This window comes from Lactuca sativa, chromosome 7 (assembly GCF_002870075.4).
Source record: "Lactuca sativa cultivar Salinas chromosome 7, Lsat_Salinas_v11, whole genome shotgun sequence".
Lineage (NCBI taxonomy): Eukaryota > Viridiplantae > Streptophyta > Magnoliopsida > Asterales > Asteraceae > Lactuca > Lactuca sativa.
Genome location: NC_056629.2, coordinates 167,960,301 through 167,981,161, shown reverse-complemented (window position 1 = coordinate 167,981,161; position 20,861 = coordinate 167,960,301). Strand labels below are relative to the sequence as shown.

Sequence of the window (20,861 nt, the reverse complement as noted above, 5' to 3'; positions counted from 1 at the left end):
GATTAACATCTAGGGTTCCATAATCCATGATTTTTGAATTATTTGTGCTATCTTTAGAGATCTCTATATGGTCTAAAACATACACCACATGCTTTGTTCCATAGATTCGCCTAATATGCCATCACTATTGGTTTTCAAAACAGTCATACCAGCCGTTCACTTTTTATTCTTCAGACTCCTTGTGCCATCAGTACATTGTCCTCACTACCTCTTCCCCTGACATGCTTCAGCAGATTCTCAGCTTAGCCGTGAGTTTTGTATGGCATATCTTGAAGCTGTGAATTACTTTTTTAGGCATCGTCACAGTTCGCTCTTCTTCTTGCAGATTTCTCTCCCAACAGAAATATAAAGTTGGCATACTTGAGTGCACTCACATGTTGGGTCCTCTTGTTGACTCTAATTTGCAGTCTCACAAAGTCCTCTTTTTAGTATCTGACCTTCACCAACCTTTACTAACCTTCACCAAACATTATGTGAGTGTATATATATATATATATATATATATATATATATATATATATATATATGTATACATATATATATATATATATATATATATATATATATGTATATATATATATATATATATATATATATATATCCTCTCTAATAAATGAATGTTTTTTGGCACTTGTCACACTCTCATTCAATTTGCCAAATGTCATTTTGTGGTTATTTTGAATTAATTATTTTTTTTCCACATGTCACTTTATGAGTTTTTTTATTTTATTAAATTCTACATAATATCTTAATATAATAATTGCAATAAATGTAGTAAAAATTTGATATCAATTTCATTACTAAACTTACCTTTTAATTTCAAAATTTTCAAATTAAAGTTTATTAGTTTCTTTTATATATTTAAATTATTTGTTCAAATTTAAACGACAAAAACATATTTATTATAATAATTTATTGTTTTTCTTATTTTTTATAAATTCAAAGTTTTCAAATATTTTTACCTTTATATTTAACTTTTTTTTTTAAATTAACCTATGTAATACATGAGTCTGACAACTAGTATATATATATATATATATATATATATATATATATATATATATATATATATATATATATATATATATATATGCCCATAGGTTATTCCAGATACTAATGTATATGTAACGCTCGGGTTTCAGGGCTAAGCATTTTTGTCAATGTAATAGTCTAGGTCAACTCTTGTAACTCTTTTTGAAGTAATAAAGATGAAATATTTGAGTATTATGTGAATTATATGTGTTTATTATTTAATTATAAATGTATAATTAATAAAGAATAAAAATGAGCGTCAAAATTAAAGTGTGAGATAATCCCGATATCTCTACATAAAGTTGTAGAATATGTCTCAAGGTTTCCGTGCATATAAAGAACGCCGAAATCCGAGTTATAACAAAGAAGTTATGACCCGTCGAAGTTTCACGATTGAACCGGCACGATACCGGGAAGCGTGAATAGTGAATTTACGATAGAGCGAGATTTAATTATAAATGTATAATTAATAAAGAATAAAAATGAGCGTCAAAATTAAAGTGTGAGATAATCCCGATATCTCTAAATAAAGTTGTAGAATATGTCTCAAGGTTTCCGTGCATATAAGGAACGCCGAAATCCGAGTTATAACGAAGAAGTTATGACCCGTCGAAGTTTCACAATAGAACCGGCACGATACCGGGAAGCGTGAATAGTGAATTTACAATAGAGCGAGATTTAGCCTTAGTGATCTAAACGAAAGTCGTAGAATATGTTAAACTAAGAACATCGATAAAAAGAACGCCCAAATCTGACTTCTTATGAAGAAGTTATGAGATTTTAAACAGACCAATCCTGTCCCGGCTTGTTAAAAATATAACTTTAAAAATAAAGTCAAAATTAGCCGACGGAGTCTAAACGAAAGTTGTAGAGTACGTCTTCACCTACGCGTGGATATAAAGAACGTCAAAAACGGAGTTCGTATGAACGAGTTACAAATTATAATAGCATATTTACGTATTAAAATAAAGTATAAATAATATATATATATATATATATATATATATATATATATATATATATATATATATATATATATATATATACATATGTATATATCATTAGAAAGGTATCGACGATGCGGTCATTATAAGACTAATGTTGAGTTCTTTCGACATTAGTTTAGTACAAATATCATTAAATCCATTTATAATAGTATTATAGAGGGGTGTTTAGTTGTTTATATAACTAAAAGGTCATTAAGTAATTATGGAGGGTAGTTTTTGAAAATTCAATTAGTATAAATAAGAGCCTTGGGCTCTCATATTTCTTGCACCATTCTCTTGATTCAAGAGTCTTTCTCTCCTTATCCCCCGAGCATTTCGGTCCCTCGTGATTTGACTTCTCTTTCTGTAGCTTAGTATAGTAAGGTGAGCGCTGAAGCGCTGCACGAATCTTTCTTAGAAAGATTCAGCGACGAAGTTCTGCCCCTGCAGAGCCCGACTCCTAGCTAAAACCCCCTTGTAAGTAAGTTATGCTTACCTTATTTTAATATAGCTTATATTTAAAATTAGTATTGTTATTATGAACTTATAATAAATATTTGAGCTATTATTATAACTTATATAAGTGTCGTTATAATATTTTTTTTAACTACTCGCGGTACGGGGAATCTGGTTTAAAGGGCCGCATAGGGTTGTTGGATTTCAGAAGTGCTATATGCCAAAATGGTCCTGCCCTCCGGTGTTTTATGTCTGGCCCCTGTCTGTACATAGTGGTTGGAAAATATTGTTTAACGCTTATATAATAATAATAATACTAAGACTAATAGTTGGTCACGGTAAATATTAGACTAAAATTTAGCGATAATAATGCTAGGTTTCGTCGAAGGAAAATAGAATCGTTAGAAGCAAGCGCTGTCCGATTTTGGAATCATCACCTTAACAAGTGAGTGTATAGTTACTTTCAACTTACACATAGATATGAAGTATTTTATATAAATTACGTGCTAAGTGTGCATATTATCTGAATACTTGCTATCTATGCTAGATGAACGTTGTTATACATGTTTTCAATGATTTAAACTGTATATGTATTTTATATCTACGAAAATGTTGGGGTAAAACATGGGTAGATGCAATAGGTGATGTGTGATAAAATGATGAGAGGCCTCGATGTTGATGTTGTTGATTCTGTCATCTAGCGGAGTATGGATGACGACCACGGACTCTTCTAGACAGTCCAGTAGAACACTAGCAGGCTCGCAACCTGTAGGTGTTTGTGAACGATATGTTCACCGGTGTACTCCATCCCCCACATGGTTGCCTTTAGGACATTTATTGCTGAGGAATCCCCTTAGCAGTAGTGTCCGTCCCGATGATGATCCTTAGGCTAGGTCCCTTATGATAGGTGTTTAGGGACGTAAAGTGAGGATAACGGGAACGGGTAATCGGGTTATTGTTGATCGATGAAATTAATAAACTTATTTATTGTGGGTTGAAAACCCTATGTGGTCACCAGGCTCCCAAGCCTGACCCACTCAGTTTTATGTATTACAGGTAGTGGCGCATGAGCATAGGTGTGATGTTTTGGACGAGGGATTACGGATATAGGCCTGTAGATATGAAATAATGTAGTAAGGCTTATATTGTACTGTTTATGCTTTTGATCTGTACGAACATGACATCCCGAGTCTTTTAATGAAATACATTTCTATGGAAATGCTTTTGATAAATCTTTATCATATTTTTGTTTTGGGACAAATTCCGCAACACTTTCATTTAAAATGTAACTCTGATTTTTAAACAAAGCATAAACAAACCGGTCTTTTCTGGTCGTGATTTTGGGGATGTCACAGTTGGTATCAGAGCATTAGTTTAAGCGAATTAGGAATTTGTAGGATTTCTAGACTTAAACTTAGAATGCTAAGCAATGATTGTGAGGTGTGAGCACTAGCTTATTTTAGGAATTGTGCCTAAAATGCTTTTATGTGCTAAATGCTTTGTGCATAATATGCTGTTAATTGTTCGGATCTATGGTCTGTTGCCGACCGGATCTGGAAACCTTATGTGTTTAGGATTCTAAACGTACGACTACGATATTAGAACTAGCATGTAAACGTTTCGGAGTGATAAGGACGATTTAAAACGTCTATCCTAAATAAAGATCTAAATTCACCTTATTCGGTGTATAGATCAAGATGGCAAGGACCCGTAGCGGAAACGTGAACGCAAATGGAGGTAGGAACCAACCCCTAGTGGTTCAGCAAATACATGTTGTTGAAGAAGTTGCACCTGAGCCAGTCACCATGGCTGGAGTTCAAGCCATGATTCAGGCTATGCTAGCTGAACAAAGGGAAGAAATGAGACGGATGCTCTACGAAGATAGGGACGAACCTACCATACATGTTGAACCGACAGAGCCAGTTCCCGAGCCATCTGAGGAAGGGAACTATAGCCGCCAAGTGAGTCAAGTAGGGACTCAAGGTGAGCAAAAGGATGGCCCAGAAGGGAGAAACAACAAGGATGGGAGGATGTACAAAAATTTCTTGGGTGCGAAACCACCAAGTCTCTCAGGAAGCCCAAAGCCTGTTGAGATTATGGACTGGATCTCCGAGATGGAGATGGTGTTTGAGAGCTGCGACTGCAGCGAGAAGCAGAAGACTGTCTTCGCTGTGAGACAATTGAAAACTGGAGTCTTGAGCTGGTGGAAGCTATTAGCAGATACAATGCCATGGGGAGAAGCTCTGAAAATGTCATGGGATGAGTTCTTGGAACAACTGAAGGCGCAGTACTGTTCAGAGATAGACCTGATTGATCTGAACAATGAGTTCCAAAATTTGAAGAAGGGGAGAATGAGCATCGATGACTATGCTGCTGCATTTACGGAAAAGATGAAGTTGTTTCCATACCTAGTGCCAACCGAACTTTCCAAAATTGAGAAATTCGCAAACGGACTGCCGGCTGACTTTGGCCCAACAGTCAAGATGGCAACCACTCTGAAATCAGCTGTTCGAGCAGCTAAGAACGTGGAGACCCAACAAAAGGAAAGAGGTCTGGAGAGGGCTAAGGTTGGTGAGAAACGGAAGTTCAATGGATCCTCGACGTCCAACAAGAAGAGTAGATTCTCGAAGTCTGGTTCGAGGGGTGGAGGATCAGAAGCGAAGTGGTGTGACAAGTGCAAGAAGAAGCACTCTGGGAAGTGTGACGGAGGGGTCACTTGTTACAAGTGCGGAAAGCCTGGGCACTACGCCAATGAATGCACCCTCAACCAGAAAGCCTGTTATGGGTGCAATGAAGAAGGGCACATTTTGAAGGACTGCCCGAAGAAGAAGGAGACAGGAAGACCCAACATACCACCGAAGTCGAAGGCGAGAGCCTTCCAGATGACGCTCGAGGCTGCAAAGGAGGCAGCAGACGTCGCTTCAGGTACCTTTCTTGTAAATGGTTTGCCTGCAAATATACTATTTGATTCCGGAGCCAACTACTCCTTTGTGTCACATAAATTTGGTAGGAAATTAGCATTGCCTGTAGAAAAATTAGATAATGCCCTGATTGTAGAAGTTGCCAGTGGCAAATTCGTACCTATTAGTAATCATATTAGGAACATCGTCATTGACCTAAACGGAAACGAATTCCACGAAGAGCTATTACCCATAGAGTTAAACAGTTTCGACATCGTTTTGGGTATGGATTGGCTTAGCGCCAATGATGCTGAGATTCAATGCCGAAAGAAGATAGTAAAGGTAAACCCACCCAGAAAAGAATCATTTATGGTGTATGGGGACAAACGCAGAGTGAATTCTGGAATCATCTCCCTGATGAAAGCCAGGAAATGTTTGTCCAAAGGATGTGCATCATACTTGGCATTCGTAATCGATGCCAAGAAAGAGAAGAAAGAGGTGCAGAATATACCGGTTGTGTGTGATTATCCGGAAGTCTTTCCCGAAGATCTTCCCGGATTACCACCTGATAGGCAAGTGGAGTTTCGTATAGACTTGTTACCAGGAACAACACCGATAGCAAAGGCACCTTACTGATTAGCACCGACGGAGATGAAGGAGCTCATGACGCAACTTCAGGAGCTGTTGGACAACGGTTTTATTCGATCTAGTTCATCACCCTGGGGAGCTCCGGTGTTATTCGTGAAGAAGAAGGACGGAAGTATGAGAATGTGTATAGACTACCGAGAGCTGAATAAGGCAACGGTGAAGAACAAGTATCCATTGCCGAGGATTGATGACCTATTCGATCAGCTGCAAGGTTCGAGCTACTTCTCAAAGATCGATCTTAGGTCAGGATATCATCAGCTAAAGGTGAGAAAGCAGGATATTGAGAAGAGTGCATTCAGAACGAGATATGGACACTACGAGTTCTTGGTTATGTCATTCGGGCTAACCAATGCTCCCGCAGTATTCATGGATTTGATGAATAGGGTTTGTAAACCATTCCTCGATAAATCCGTGATAGTGTTCATCGACGACATTCTCATCTACTCGAAAAGCCAAGAGGAGCATGGCAAGCATCTACGGGAAGTATTAGAAGTGTTGAAGAAGGAGAAGCTTTTTGCAAAGTTCTCCAAATGCGACTTTTGGATACGGGAAGTCCAATTCTTGGGTCATGTTGTTAACCAGGAGGGAATAATGGTTGACCCCGCAAAGATCGCGGCTGTAATGAAGTGGGAACGTCTAAAGAGTCCCACGGAGATTCGAAGCTTTCTAGGATTAGCCGGATATTATCGACGATTTATCCAAGGCTTTTCTTCGATAGTTGCTCCATTAACAGCTTTGACTCATAAAGGAGCTACGTATACGTGGAGTGACAAACACGATGAGGCATTCGAGAAGCTAAAGAAGAAGTTATGTGAAGCACCGATACTTTCTCTACCCGATGGAGTCGAAGATTTCGCGGTTTATAGTGACGCTTCTGGAGTCGGGTTGGGTTGTGTTCTGACCCAAAGAGAAAAGTTGATAGCATACGCATCTCGACAATTGAAAGAGCACGAAAAGAACTACCCCACTCATGATCTGGAGTTGGCAGCGGTAGTTTTTGCCTTAAAGATATGGAGGCAATACCTCTATGGCACGAAGTGCAAGCTCTTCACTGATCATAAAAGTCTCCAGTATCTCTTTAATCAGAAGGAGTTGAACATGAGGCAACGACGCTGGCTAGAACTTCTCAAGGACTACGACTGTGAGATACTTTACCACCCAGGTAAAGCAAATATTGTTGCTGATGCTCTCAGTCGGAAAGTCAATCTGGAAAGGAAAAGGCCAAGAGCGTTAAGAATTGAAGTCGTCTCGACGATTGTGGAAAGTATCAGGAAAGCTCAAGAAGAAGCTTTAGAGAAAAATGACCGAAAGGAAGAATGTTTGGGAAGAACGTTAGTGTTTGGTACAAACAGTCGAGGACTGAAGGTATTCCAAGATCGAATTTGGGTACCTAAGACGGGAGGAATAAGAGATCTTCTGATGGAAGAAGCACACAAGACCATGTACTCGATTCATCCCGGTAGCACTAAAATGTATAGGGACCTAAAACCCTACTACTGGTGGCTGACGATGAAGCTCGATGTTGCGAAGTATGTGGCCGAGTGCGTAACATGTGTGAGGGTTAAGGCACAACATCAGAAACCGTATGGGAGTTTGGAACCTTTACCTGTACCCATGGGTAAATGGGAAGACATCACCATGGATTTTGTGACTAAACTGCCCAGGACGAAGAACAGTCATGACATGATTTGGGTAGTCGTGGATCGTTTCACCAAGAGTGCACACTTCATAGCAGCCAACGAGAAGTGGTCTATGGATAAGCTCGCAAATGCTTACGTGAAGGAAATTGTAAGACTTCACGGTGTCCCTCTTACGATTGTATCAGATCGTGATAGTTGTTTCACATCAAGGTTTTGGAGGAGTCTACAAGAGGAGTTAGGTACAAAGTTGTGTTTGAGTACTTCTTATCATCCGCAAACTGATGGTCAGAGCGAAAGAACGATTCAGACGCTGGAAGATATGCTGAGAGCATGTACCCTCGAATTCCCAGGGAATTGGGATGAGCACTTACCTCTGGTAGAATTTTCCTACAACAATAGTTTTCACTCGAGCATCAAGATGGCTCTGTTGGATTAATGTCTAAGTCCATAACTATAATTGGTAAGACTTGACCCGACCCGGCATGGTCCATTTGGGTTGCATGGCATCATGCACTTGGATAGACTAAATGAGAGAAATAAGACACTTATGGTTATTAATATATTATAAGTTCTAGTATATTAATAATAAGAATAATGAGATTATTTAATTAGTATTGATCAAGAATTAATCTAGGATTAATTAAGTGATCAAAAGAAGACTAATTAAATATATGGGTTGATTGTGTAAATCATCCATACTTGTATAGTGGGCTAATGCTCCATGGATAATCAAGTTGGGCTAAAACCCATAGGATGGTTCATGGATGCTCCATGGTGTATTTTAACCCATGGATCCAAGGAAATGGAAAGCCATGACAATTAAGGGTTTACCCTAATTGTAACATTATATAAAGATCACATTCTTAGGAAAAATCGGCCACTAGAGAGAGTAAGAAAGGGCTAGCCGATTTTCATGAAGTGTAGAATTCTCTCAAGTCATTCCATTTGTATTTGGTGTTGTGTGAACCATTTGAGGTGTCACACTTGGGGCACTAGGCACTCAAGCTTCATGAAGACTTTCTACATCAAAGAGGTATGTATTCTATCTTGCTATAGTCATTGTTTTGTATGCTAGATTAGGATAATACCTTGGATGTTCTTATTTGCATGTATAATAGAGAAAACATAGATCCAGGGTATTTAGGGTTGCATGTACACTTAGGAGTGTTAGAATGCTCATAACCCAACAGTGGTATCAGAGCCAGGTTTGTTTTCTTGTTATACCTGCAATAGAAGCTGGAAAAAATGAATTTGTTGCTGTCTGATCATCAGAATCGGCGAGTCCATCAGAGGACTCGGCGAGTCCATGCCTAAAAAGTGATCAATTCGATCCAACTCGCCGAGTTGGTTCATGCACTCGACGAGTTGGACCCCCAAACAGCATAAACTCGACTTTTTTGGCTAGAAATGGACTAGGAACATTACCCTAAGTTGTTTTTGAACTTATAAACTTGTTTTAGATGTGGTAATGTTCATGCTAATCCATTTTCAAAGATAATTGTCAATAGATTCATGTTTTGTATTAGTTTAAGGTTTAGACTAATTACATGAAAAAGTTTGATTTGAATTATCTTGTTCTTATGAGTTGCTTAGATTAATAGAAAAGTTAATTGAAAATAGTTGTTTTCAATCCATTTTAATCTAAGAGTTGAGTATAAAATGTGTTTGTGTAACTTGTCCTCAAGTTACATGAAGAGTCACATTAAAGACTCATAAAATTCATAAAAGTTGGCAATGGTTACAAAATGAAGAGTCTTGTGTCATTGAATAATTTTTTATGACTCCATAACTTGTCCTCAAGTTATGGAAGTTCAAGAGTCACTTCATTAAAGAAAAATATGTAACCATAATTAAATCCATAAGTTATAAAATAAAGAAAAAGTTAGTTCTTTTATTAGTTTAAACTCTTCCATAACTTGTCCTCAAGTTATGGAACTTGAAGAGTTTTTGGATTAAAACTACTTTAAACACATAAGTTATGGAATTAATTAGTTTTGAATAGTTTCAAAACTTGCCCTCAAGTTTTGGAATTTGAAAAGTTTTCCTTATGAATACTTTAATTCCAAGTTAGCCCTTAGAATTTTAAAAGTTAAAATTCAATCCTTATACTTTATAATATTATAAGTTAATAATATATATATGTATAAGAGTAAAGTCAGTCTTACCGCTAGTACGCTTCATTCACGAAATCGGTCTATAAGGTGGGTATAAGGTTGTTGCCTATAAAATGGCAACTTAATGGGTGTCCACTCTCACCCACCGCTTGCTTGACTGGTGGAGGGTCGTTAGCCGAACGGGTAAGACAAGGACTTATAAATTCTTCCTTCATTAAAAGGATTAATGATAAATACTAAGTAACTAAACTCTTAATAATACCCAATCTTAGTTACTTAGGAAAAATGTGAATAAGGTGCTAATCCATGAAATTACACTTTGCACTTTGTTTAAGTCGGTTAGTGGAGCGTGTGTGGTTAACCGGCACACTAACTCGTATTTAACAAGGTAGGCAAAGGGTAACTTAATGTTTATCATAGTATCGATGGAGCGTGTGTGGTTAACCGGCACATCGATTAAGGGGTAAACACTTAAGGGTACCAAGTAATTTGCATGGTTACTTCACACCTTGTTTTGTGATCCTCGGCATCTCAGTCACAAAACTTGAAGGGCACACTCGAGATTGAAACATGCCTTTGAACAGTTCAATGAATCTCAAAGATCTAGGAGTTTCAAAACCAATTAAAACCTAATAATACATTTCGTTTATCTTGGTGGAAATTGGTGAATCGTCATTCACCTACCTTCAAATATTTTATAGCTTGGATTACGGCATACCTCTTCTAAGTTATAAAATAGGTTGTTGGGTCCTAGCCTTAATATTTCATATTGGGTGTCATATTAAGGACTTAAAATCAACTATCTTGAATATCTCCCAAAAGATGTCTGGTTTAGACACCTATGATCTTCCCAAATCTCTTGAAACAAGGTTTCCTAATGAAGATGATGTCCCATGGATATCATACTTCTTTCTCCTCCTCCAATTAGTCTCCCTAACCCACAAGTTCTTGAAAAAGTTTAAGGTCACTCAAGCCCAATTGGCAAGGCAAGGTCTAGGTGTGGTCACATCTTGGAGATGTACTCACATATTGACAAGCCGGGAGAGTTGGGTGTCAAAGTCTTGAGAAAGTTGGTGGTTCAACCACTTTCTAAGTCACATAGTGAGTTCCTTTGGAACACCTATGAAACAGACTATGACAATACCCTTAATGATCTTATATATTTGTTAAGATCAACTTCCTTAAAACTTGATGGACATTGACAATAGTGACACAGGAAATCCAGAAAAGCATTCTCTGCCCAATGGAAAGGGATCGGCCATAGTCAACTCGGTTGACCAAATGGTAAAGAGAAAGCTAATTATGTGATAGTCTCGTGTACCATTATCAAAGGGTCCATATGTTTATATCGCCAAAGAAAGGGGCATTGGTTGTGAAGCTGCCATATTTACCTAAGGATGTTAAAGTCAATAAGTTTGACTCTACTTCAGGTAAAGTCCACTATCTAACTCTGTTAAGTTTCTATTATGAGATTCTTGATACATGATGTGACTGGGTCACATGGTGGTGTTTTAAGAATCAAAGAAAAGTGAATAAACTTAAAGAAAGAATATGTTGAATCTGATCGCATAGATGGATTTCTATCGCATAGTTTGAAGATCGGATTCTTGAGCTACTTCTTAGGAGTTATGAGATATTGCTTAGGAATAGATAACAATAAGTTTTCATATGGATTGTAAGGATAAGTTTTTCCGCAAAGTTTGAAAATAAAAGGAAAAAAAATTGATTTTATTTATTTTAAAATATCCTTACAATGGCATTTGAGGAAAAATTGTTGCTTATATGATTCCATTAATAGCAAGAGTGGAAATATGAAATTGATTCTTTCATTTGTGGTAATGTCTAGATTTACCAAATAAGGAAAGATTCTCATCACCTAAGTTTCAATTGGACCGGAACTTGGAATCATGCAAGTTGTAAAGCATGATGGATGACAACTTTCAAGTTTTGGAAAATTAAGACTAATTACTTGTTCACATGGATGTGTGAGTCAAGTAAAGGACTAAGAGATCGAGTACACATTCTTGTGCACTGATTAAGTCCACCACAAAAGACTGATAAGACTATTCGTCATGATTTACTTAAGTTCAATAAATATGATTATACTTACAAGCTTAAGTGTAACTCTGAGACATTGGATAAGGTTCAAATGTATGGCAGAGCGAATAAGAAGAATCAAATTAGGCAGAAGGATAAAAGTTTCTCAAATCTGAAAAGATGGGAGAGTACTTTAGTATCAGTTTTGTGATCATCTTAATGATTAAGAAACCATATCACAATTATTTCTCTAAGGGAATCTTAGTGCATGCTTATGACTAAGAAGAGGGATCTTGAATTGTTGAAATGGTTAAATCAAGAAGATGAGTCATACTTCGTTCCAATACAAGTCTTAGAGTCATACTCCAAGATTGTAACGTGAGTGACATGTCTTAAAAAAAAGGGTTTAAAACACTTGTCAAATGTAAGAGTAAAAGTTTTCTACTCTTGTACATTTGAAATTGGTAAGTTGTGATGTTTTGGATAAAACAAAGACCAACTTAGGCCAATTGTGTGAAGTGTTTGTCTTGATTAGAATCCGCATTATCTCTTGGATGTTTGACAAGGGAGTCTTATATGTCAAGAGGACAGTGGGAGTCTTAAAGATCTTGAAAGTCTCAAGAACTAATCAAGAATAAAACCTGAAGTTCTTCACTAGCACACGACTTGCGGTTTACAACCTATCGTGTTGACATATTCTGTGCCCATTCCAGTTAAAGTTGGCTTTGCATATGAGTTCTTAGAGTTCTCAATTAGTTGCACAACAACTTGGAAGCAATGGTAGGCCCTTGAGCTGCCAGGTGGCGAGAAATTAAGATTGGGTTCAATCCATATGAGTTTGGATTTGTCATTATCCTTGTCTTGTGTCTATGGTTTTGACAATTCACATGGATAAGAACACATACACCATTAAATCTAAGTGTCATAAGGTTTCTCTCCGATTCATGAAAATGATGGTGAGGAAACACTTTCACTAAGTAGATTTTAGCTAGATAGCAATTGTGATATTTGCATTCTCAAATTCGTTAGTGGAGCGTGTGTGGTTTACCAGCACACTAACCTGGACTTGTGAGAAGTGGAAAAAAAGGTCTAACCATTATGATTACGGCATACCTCTTCATAATTGTTTAGACACACAAGTGTGCTATCTAAGGGAAGGTGTATGATTTTGATAAAGTTTTATCAAAACAATCTAGTATCAGAAATCTGAACTTTGGTAAGAAAGTCAATGAAGTATTGATTTCTAGAAGTCCAACTGATTTCTGAGTACATGTCAAAGCTAGTGGGAGCATAAGAGTTATGCTAATAATCATCATGTTATTGGGAGCATGATAATTATGATAAGTATTGCAAGTTAGCAATGTTAATTATAGAAAACAAAAGGTTTCAATTGGGAAAGAGTTGTTTTGCTATAATTAAGGGAGAGGAAATTATACTTCATCTCAAATCTATAAGCTTAGATCGTGAGGTTTTAATCATTTAGTCAAGGATATATATGAATTTCATGTTGGATTGGCTCAACATAAGGAAATTCTGTACACGGGTCCATTATTTGTGTTCTAAAATTCGATTGTGATTACGGCATCCCTTTTCATAATCTGAATTATGAGAACTTGGCAAATTGAAATGGAAATGTTATAGCAAAAGACTAGTTTAGTCTTTATGTGAGACATCATGAATCGTGTCCCATATGCTTCGGATATAGGATCGATTACATGTGCCATATTCATCCTTTCTAAAATTTTCCAAATGCCTGGGGCATTAAGAAGGGAAAAGGTTTAGAACTGGGTATGACTAAAAGGATTAAACAATTGTCGAGAACAATCTAAGGTTTACCAAAGATTGGTTGCTCAAGGACAGTTGGAAGTATAGTGATAATTCTGGAAGGACCATATTGACATAATCTGGAAGGAGGCAACTCTTGTTCAGAAGTGACAGTCAAAATGGATTCTGGAAATGTTTCAAAGTTAGAATTTTCAATATGTGTAAGATTAAGGAAACTTAATGCAAGAAGGATGTCTCCAAAGGAGTTGATCTCCTTTTGAATGCTCTGTAATGTTTGTTGTCAAGTCTTTCTGACTTTATGCATAATCATTACAAGAAGATCAATGCATATAAGTTTAGAATCTGACAGATTTCAGTAAATGGCATGAATTTGAAATTCTTGCAATTGCGGTAAGGATTTGGGAGTGTGAAAAGAGAATCATTGAAGTAATGTTCAATTGATCTAGTTCACAAAGTAAAGATCATAGACAAACATAGTATGCATACTTGGTGTATGGCATGACTAGTGTTTAAGAAAACATAGTGTACATGCTTGGAGCATGGGACAACTATTGTTTTAAATTCAAGAATAAAGTTGATAGCTGAAACAGTATACAATGAATAATGTGTAATCATATGGTGATAAATAAAATGTGTTTTATTTATTTTCAAAGGGTTGATACCATATTGGATTCAATTATTATTGTGTTTCACTTTGCATGTTTTGACTTCCCGAATAAACTAGGTTATTCTTCCAGAATGACTAAGTTATTCAAACCATCCACAGTCGGTCATATGTTGGAAGTAGATATGAAGTAAGACTGTCATGATGGGTTGTAGAGGTCTAAGGTGTTGGACAAGGCTACAACAATCATGAGTGCTCATAAGTTCTGAGTATTGGATTCAACCCGCGCTCATTGGAATCACTTCATGGATTTTATCACGAGTGATCATGAGACGATAATATCTTATATTCTTCAAACCTAGAGATATGAGTTGTTACTATGAGTTGATAGTACATTGATTGCACTTAAACGCATACGGTAACTCGGTGTTATAAAACGTGCCTTTGTGTATGATTCAACAAGTAGTAGAACAAGCCATATGAGTCGAAGTTTATCCGTTCCTTTTACCTTCGGGATAAAAGTGATATATGTGGGGCCCTCGATGATTTGATGATTACAAATGGAAGTGCTCGGCCGGGCCAGGACTGATTTGATTTGTTCAATTAGTCAGTCGTCATAAATCGGAAATCGGGAAACAACAAATGGACAGAGAGAATGATTATAATCCATGTCTCAGTCCATATGATATCTAGAATGGAGGAATATATGATCCCTTATCTAATGGACAAGTCATTGACAAAGGTCAGAGTTCATCTACAAGGTCAGAGTTCGACAGAAGCTTTTGAGAGCTACGATTGCCAGTTGGTTCCTGAAGTCATACGCAATAATAGTTTTAGACTTATCCAAGTGGGAGACTGTTGGATTAATGTCTAAGTCCATAACTATAATTGGTAAGACTTGACCCGACCCGGCATGGTCCATTTGGGTTGCATGGCATCATGCACTTGGATAGACTAAATGAGAGAACTAAGACACTTATGGTTATTAATATATTATAAGTTCTAGTATATTAATAATAAGAATAATGAGATAATTTAATTAGTATTGATCAAGAATTAATCTAGGATTAATTAAGTGATCAAAAGAAGACTAATTAAATATATGGGTTGATTGTGTAAATCATCCATACTTGTATAGTGGGCTAATGCTCCATGGATAATCAAGTTGGGCTAAAACCCATAGGATGGTTCATGGATGCTCCATGGTGTATTTTAACCAATGGATCCAAGGAAATGGAAAGCCATGACAATTAAGGGTTTACCCTAATTGTAACACTATATAAAGATCACATTCTTAGGAAAAATCGGCCACTAGAGAGAGTAAGAAAGGGCTAGCCGATTTTCATGAAGTGTAGAATTCTCTCAAGTCATTCCATTTGTATTTGGTGTTGTGTGAACCATTTGAGGTGTCACACTTGGGGCACTAGGCACTCAAGCTTCATGAAGACTTTCTACATCAAAGAGGTATGTATTCTATCTTGCTATAGTCATTGTTTTGTATGCTAGATTAGGATAATACCTTGGATGTTCTTATTTGCATGTATAATAGAGAAAACATAGATCCAAGGTATTTAGGGTTGCATGTACACTTAGGAGTGTTAGAATGCTCATAACCCAACAGGCTCCTTATCAAGCCTTGTATGGGCAGAAGTGTTGTACGCCGTCTTGTTGGCTTGAAGCCGGAGAGAAGCAGTTTATGGGCCCCGAGATAGTCCATGAGACTGCTGAGAAGTTGAAGGTGATTAGGGAAAGGATGTTAGCAGCCCAGGATCGTCAGAAGAGCTATGCTGACAAGAAAAGACGACCGATAACTTTCGAAGTTGGGGATTCCGTTTTGCTTAAAGTCTCACCGTGGAAGGGACTTATACGATTTGGGAAACGAGGAAAGTTGAGTCCAAGGTTTATTGGACCGTTCAAAGTTCTTCAGAAGATAGGGAACCAAGCTTACAAGCTGGAATTGCCCGAAGAACTCAATGGTATTCATAACACCTTCCATGTGTGTTATTTGAGGAAATTCACGGGAGATGTTCCCGACATAATTCCAATCTCAGAGTTAAGGATGGATGAAAATAAAAGGTTGATCGAAGAGCCTGAGGCAATTGTTGACCGTAAGACTAAGAAGTTACGACGCAAGATGGTCGACTTGGTGCTAGTCCGATGGAAACATTCGAATGGGCCGAATCTCACTTGGGAAACAGAGGATGACATGATGAGTCGCTATCCACATCTGTTTGCTGATGCATGATTCCGGGACGGAATCATCCTAAGGAGGAGAGAATTGTAACGCCCGGGTTTCAGGGCTAAGCATTTTTGTCAATGTAATAGTCTAGGTCAACTCTTGTAACTCTTTTTGAAGTAATAAAGATGAAATATTTGAGTATTATGTGAATTATATGTGTTTATTATTTAATTATAAATGTATAATTAATAAAGAATAAAAATGAGCGTCAAAATTAAATGTGAGATAATCCCGATATCTCTACATAAAGTTGTAGAATATGTCTCAAGGTTTCCGTGCATATAAGGAACGCCGAAATCCGAGTTATAACGAAGAAGTTATGACCCGTCGAAGTTTCACGACAGAACTGGCACGATACCGGGAAGCGTGAATAGTGAATTTACGATAGAGCGAGATTTAGCCTTAGTGATCTAAACGAAAGTCGTAGAATATGTTAAACTAAGAACATCGATAAAAAGAACGCCCAAATCTGACTTCGTATGAAGAAGTTATGAGAATTTAAACAGACCAATCCTGTCCCGGCTTGTTAAAAATATAACTTTAAAAATAAAGTCAAAATTAGCGGACGGAGTCTAAACGAAAGTTGTAGAGTACGTCTTCACCTACGCGTGGATATAAATAACATCAAAAATGGAGTTCGTATGAACGAGTTACAAATTATAATAGCATATTTACGTATTAAAATAAAGTATAAATCATGTATACGTACACATATATATATACATATGTATATATCATTAGAAAGGTATCGACGATGCGGTCATTATAAGACTAATGTTGAGTTCTTTCAACATTAGTTTAGTACAAATATCATTAAATCCATTTATAATAGTATTATAGAGGGGTGTTTAGTTGTTTATATAACTAAAAGGTCATTAAGTAATTATGGAGGGTAGTTTTTGAAAATTCAATTAGTATAAATAAGAGCCTTGGGCTCTCATATTTCTTGCACCATTCTCTTGATTCAAGAGTCTTTCTCTCCTTATCCCCCGAGCATTTCGGTCCCTCGTGATTCGACTTCTCTTTCTGTAGCTTAGTATAGTAAGGTGAGCACCGAAGCGCTGCACGAATCTTTCTTAGAAAGATTCAGCGACGAAGTTCTGCCCCTGCAGAGCCCGACTCCTAGCTAAAACCCCCTTGTAAGTAAGTTATGCTTACCTTATTTTAATATAGCTTATATTTAAAATTAGTATTGTTATTATGAACTTATAATAAATATTTGAGCTATTATTATAACTTATATAAGTGTCGTTATAATATTTTTTTTAACTACTCGCGGTACGGGGAATCTGGTTTAAAGGGCCACATAGGGTTGTTGGATTTCAGAAGTGCTATATGCCAAAATGGTCCTGCCCTCCGGTGTTTTATGTCTGGCCCCTGTCTGTACATAGTGGTTGGAAAATATTGTTTAACGCTTATATAATAATAATAATACTAAGACTAATAGTTGGTCACGGTAAATATCAGACTAAAATTTAGCAATAATAATGCTAGGTTTCGTCGAAGGAAAATAGAATCGTTAGAAGCAAGCGCTGCCCGATTTTGGAATCATCACCTTAACAAGTGAGTGCATAGTTACTTTCAACTTACACATAGATATGAAGTATTTTATATAAATTACGTGCTATGTGTGCATATTATCTGAATACTTGCTATCTATGCTAGATGAACCTTGTTAGACATGTTTCAATGATTTAAACTGTATATGTATTTTATATCTACGAAAATGTTGGGGTAAAACATGGGTAGATGCAATAGGTGATGTGTGATAAAATGATGAGAGGCCTCGATGTTGATGTTGTTGATTCTATCATCTAGCGGAGTATGGATGACGACCACGGACTCTTCTAGACAGTCCAGTGGAACACTAGCAGGCTCGCAACCTGTAGGTGTTTGTGAACGATATGTTCACCGGTGTACTCCATCCCCCACATGGTTGCCTTTAGGACATTTATTGCTGAGGAATCCCCTTAGCAGTAGTGTCCGTCCCAATGATGATCCTTAGGCTAGGTCCCTTATGATAGGTGTTTAGGGACGTAAAGTGAGGATAACGGGAACGGGTAATCGGGTTATTGTTGATCGATGAAATTAATAAACTTATTTATTGTGGGTTGAAAACCCTATGTGCTCACCAGGCTCCCAAGCCTGACCCACTCAGTTTTATGTATTACAGGTAGTGGCGCATGAGCATAGGTGTGATGTTTTGGACGAGGGATTACGAATATAGGCCTGTAGATATGGAATAATGTAGTAAGGCTTATATTGTACTGTTTATGCTTTTGATCTGTACGAACATGACATCCCGAGTCTTTTAATGAAATACATTTCTATGGAAATGCTTTTGATAAATCTTTATCATATTTTTGTTTTGGGACAAATTCCGCAACACTTTCATTTAAAATGTAACTCTGATTTTTAAACAAAGCATAAACAAACCGGTCTTTTCTGGCCGTGATTTTGGGGATGTCACAGTATATATATTGTAGTAGGTGTAAGACCCATGTATCACATTAATTCATTTTAAAAAAATATATATTAAATTCTAAACATTTGAGAAGTTTCAATTTATAAGAAAAAAATAGAAAAACATTGAATTATTAAAATTAAATTGTTTGTATTTCTTTTAAATTAAACAAATAATATTGGTAGATAAATAACGGAAACTAATGAAACTTTAATTTAGAAAAAAACGAAACTACAAGTTAATTAACGAAATTAATAGTTATTACATTTAAATATTATTTGGAAATTAATAAAATGAAAAAAAAAACCACAAAATGTAATGTAGAAAAAAATTAATTGAAAATAACCGTAAAATAACATGTGGCAAATCAATAAGAGTGTAATATGCAGCAAAAAGTTATTTATTTATTAAGAAGAATTTGTATCTCTTTTTGAAAGGTATTGAGATTATTTCCCATTCCATAATGAGCAGATAAGCATGTCGTATCGTACTACCGGACCAAGGTGGTTGGACTAAGTTGACACTGCATGCCCGAGACGGCTGAATCGGGACGAAAGTGTTGGGAAGAAGCACAAGAAGGGTGGTACATTAGCAGAACATATTTTACCAATCTTGTTTTACTAGAAAGAAATATAACTTGAAGTTAACTAATTATAAACCAAGTGATATTCAATTACACTTAAATAAGACCCTTTTATCATGAATGGGTCTCATCGATTTGAAAGTATTGCAGACAATCGAAGAATAAATTATAAAAAACACATTCTTCATCAACAATCTATTATGACAAAATGATATCTCATATCACGTAGTAGAAGCAACCATGGAATCGGGAAATTTGAAGTTTGAAAGGGGAACTCTATAACTCATATTGATGCGTTGATGACGACGGTTGTCACATCTTCTTCAACTTCCACCATCGGAATTTGCTATATGCAAGTGAACAATATCTTTGTCAGGCTTACATGTCGCAAACAATGTTCATTGTCGAGAGATCTAAAAATATGGGCCAAATGTTAATTTGTGGTATCAATTGTTTTAAAACTATGAAAAGTCGATCAAATATGGCATGATAAACATCTCAAATGTAAACTTATACGTTGCGAAGAAACTGAAACATATATTATAGAACAATAGACTTTCTTTTTTAAATATAACATAATTTAAGCATGTGAATTTTGTAATAATGCCATTATGATTAAGAAAAATTAACAAAGGTGGTCTCTAATATAATACAATAATTTCAGATTTGACCCTTTTCTAGTGCGAAAAGACCTGTGTCTTCAACAAGGGAGTATAAACATAAATTAATCCATGGAATCTTTTGTTTCTACTTTCCATTGTAATTATTTACACAAGATCAATATAAAGAATAACCTTTTTAAAAAGCATTGTCTTTTATACCTTTCTTCCTTGAGCTCCATCGGACTCACAGGTAACCAGTGTTTAAGTTTTATGTCTTCAAACTCCAAAGAAATTAAATTATTTAATTATATCCCATAAACGAAAATCATTCTCGATTAGTAACCTATCAAATAAGTTTTCAAGTTATCTATTTCTGGGAACTACCCAATTATCCGTAAATGAACAAACGACAAATGTTTTCATATTCTTATACATCATTTTAATAAGATCTATGTTAGAAATCACAAGTTTCTTTATAATAAAAATACAAAAAAAATAATAATAAAAGTACAGAAGGAAGAATTTGATACCCGAGAGAAGCAGGAGAGAAAAAGCGACAGATCGTTGAAAACATAATATTACTTCCGTATTTGAAAATTGCAAGAGGGAGCATATTGGCAATGAATATATAGGAGGATTAAAGGGCTAAAAGGTTCATTGAACCTAGTCACTAACAACACCACTAAGGACTAGAGGTCAAAGATCATGACCTAAACACGATTGTGTGGTGCCTTTGCTAAGGCCCAAGGGTGGTTGCCGCTCTAAATTAAT

The 20,861-nt window shown here is 36.3% G+C and overlaps 2 long non-coding RNA genes across 3 annotated transcripts; one reads left to right on the top strand and one right to left on the bottom strand.

The window, feature by feature from the left end:
• The first annotated feature begins 17,400 nt into the window (after positions 1-17,400).
• On the top strand, positions 17,401-19,516 carry LOC128127065 (uncharacterized). Of its 2 annotated transcripts, none has more exons than XR_008225107.1 (4): positions 17,401-17,580; positions 17,936-18,004; positions 18,615-18,691; positions 19,377-19,516. It is a non-coding gene; the product is annotated as an uncharacterized LOC128127065 (long non-coding RNA). The 2 variants fall into 2 exon arrangements; XR_008225108.1 differs by having other exon boundaries at positions 17,401-17,584.
• A 22-nt stretch (positions 19,517-19,538) lies between these two features.
• Positions 19,539-20,861, bottom strand: LOC111919093 (uncharacterized). Its single transcript, XR_002859403.2, has 2 exons — positions 20,621-20,861; positions 19,539-19,901 (listed from the first exon to the last, which is right to left on the bottom strand). It is a non-coding gene; the product is annotated as an uncharacterized LOC111919093 (long non-coding RNA).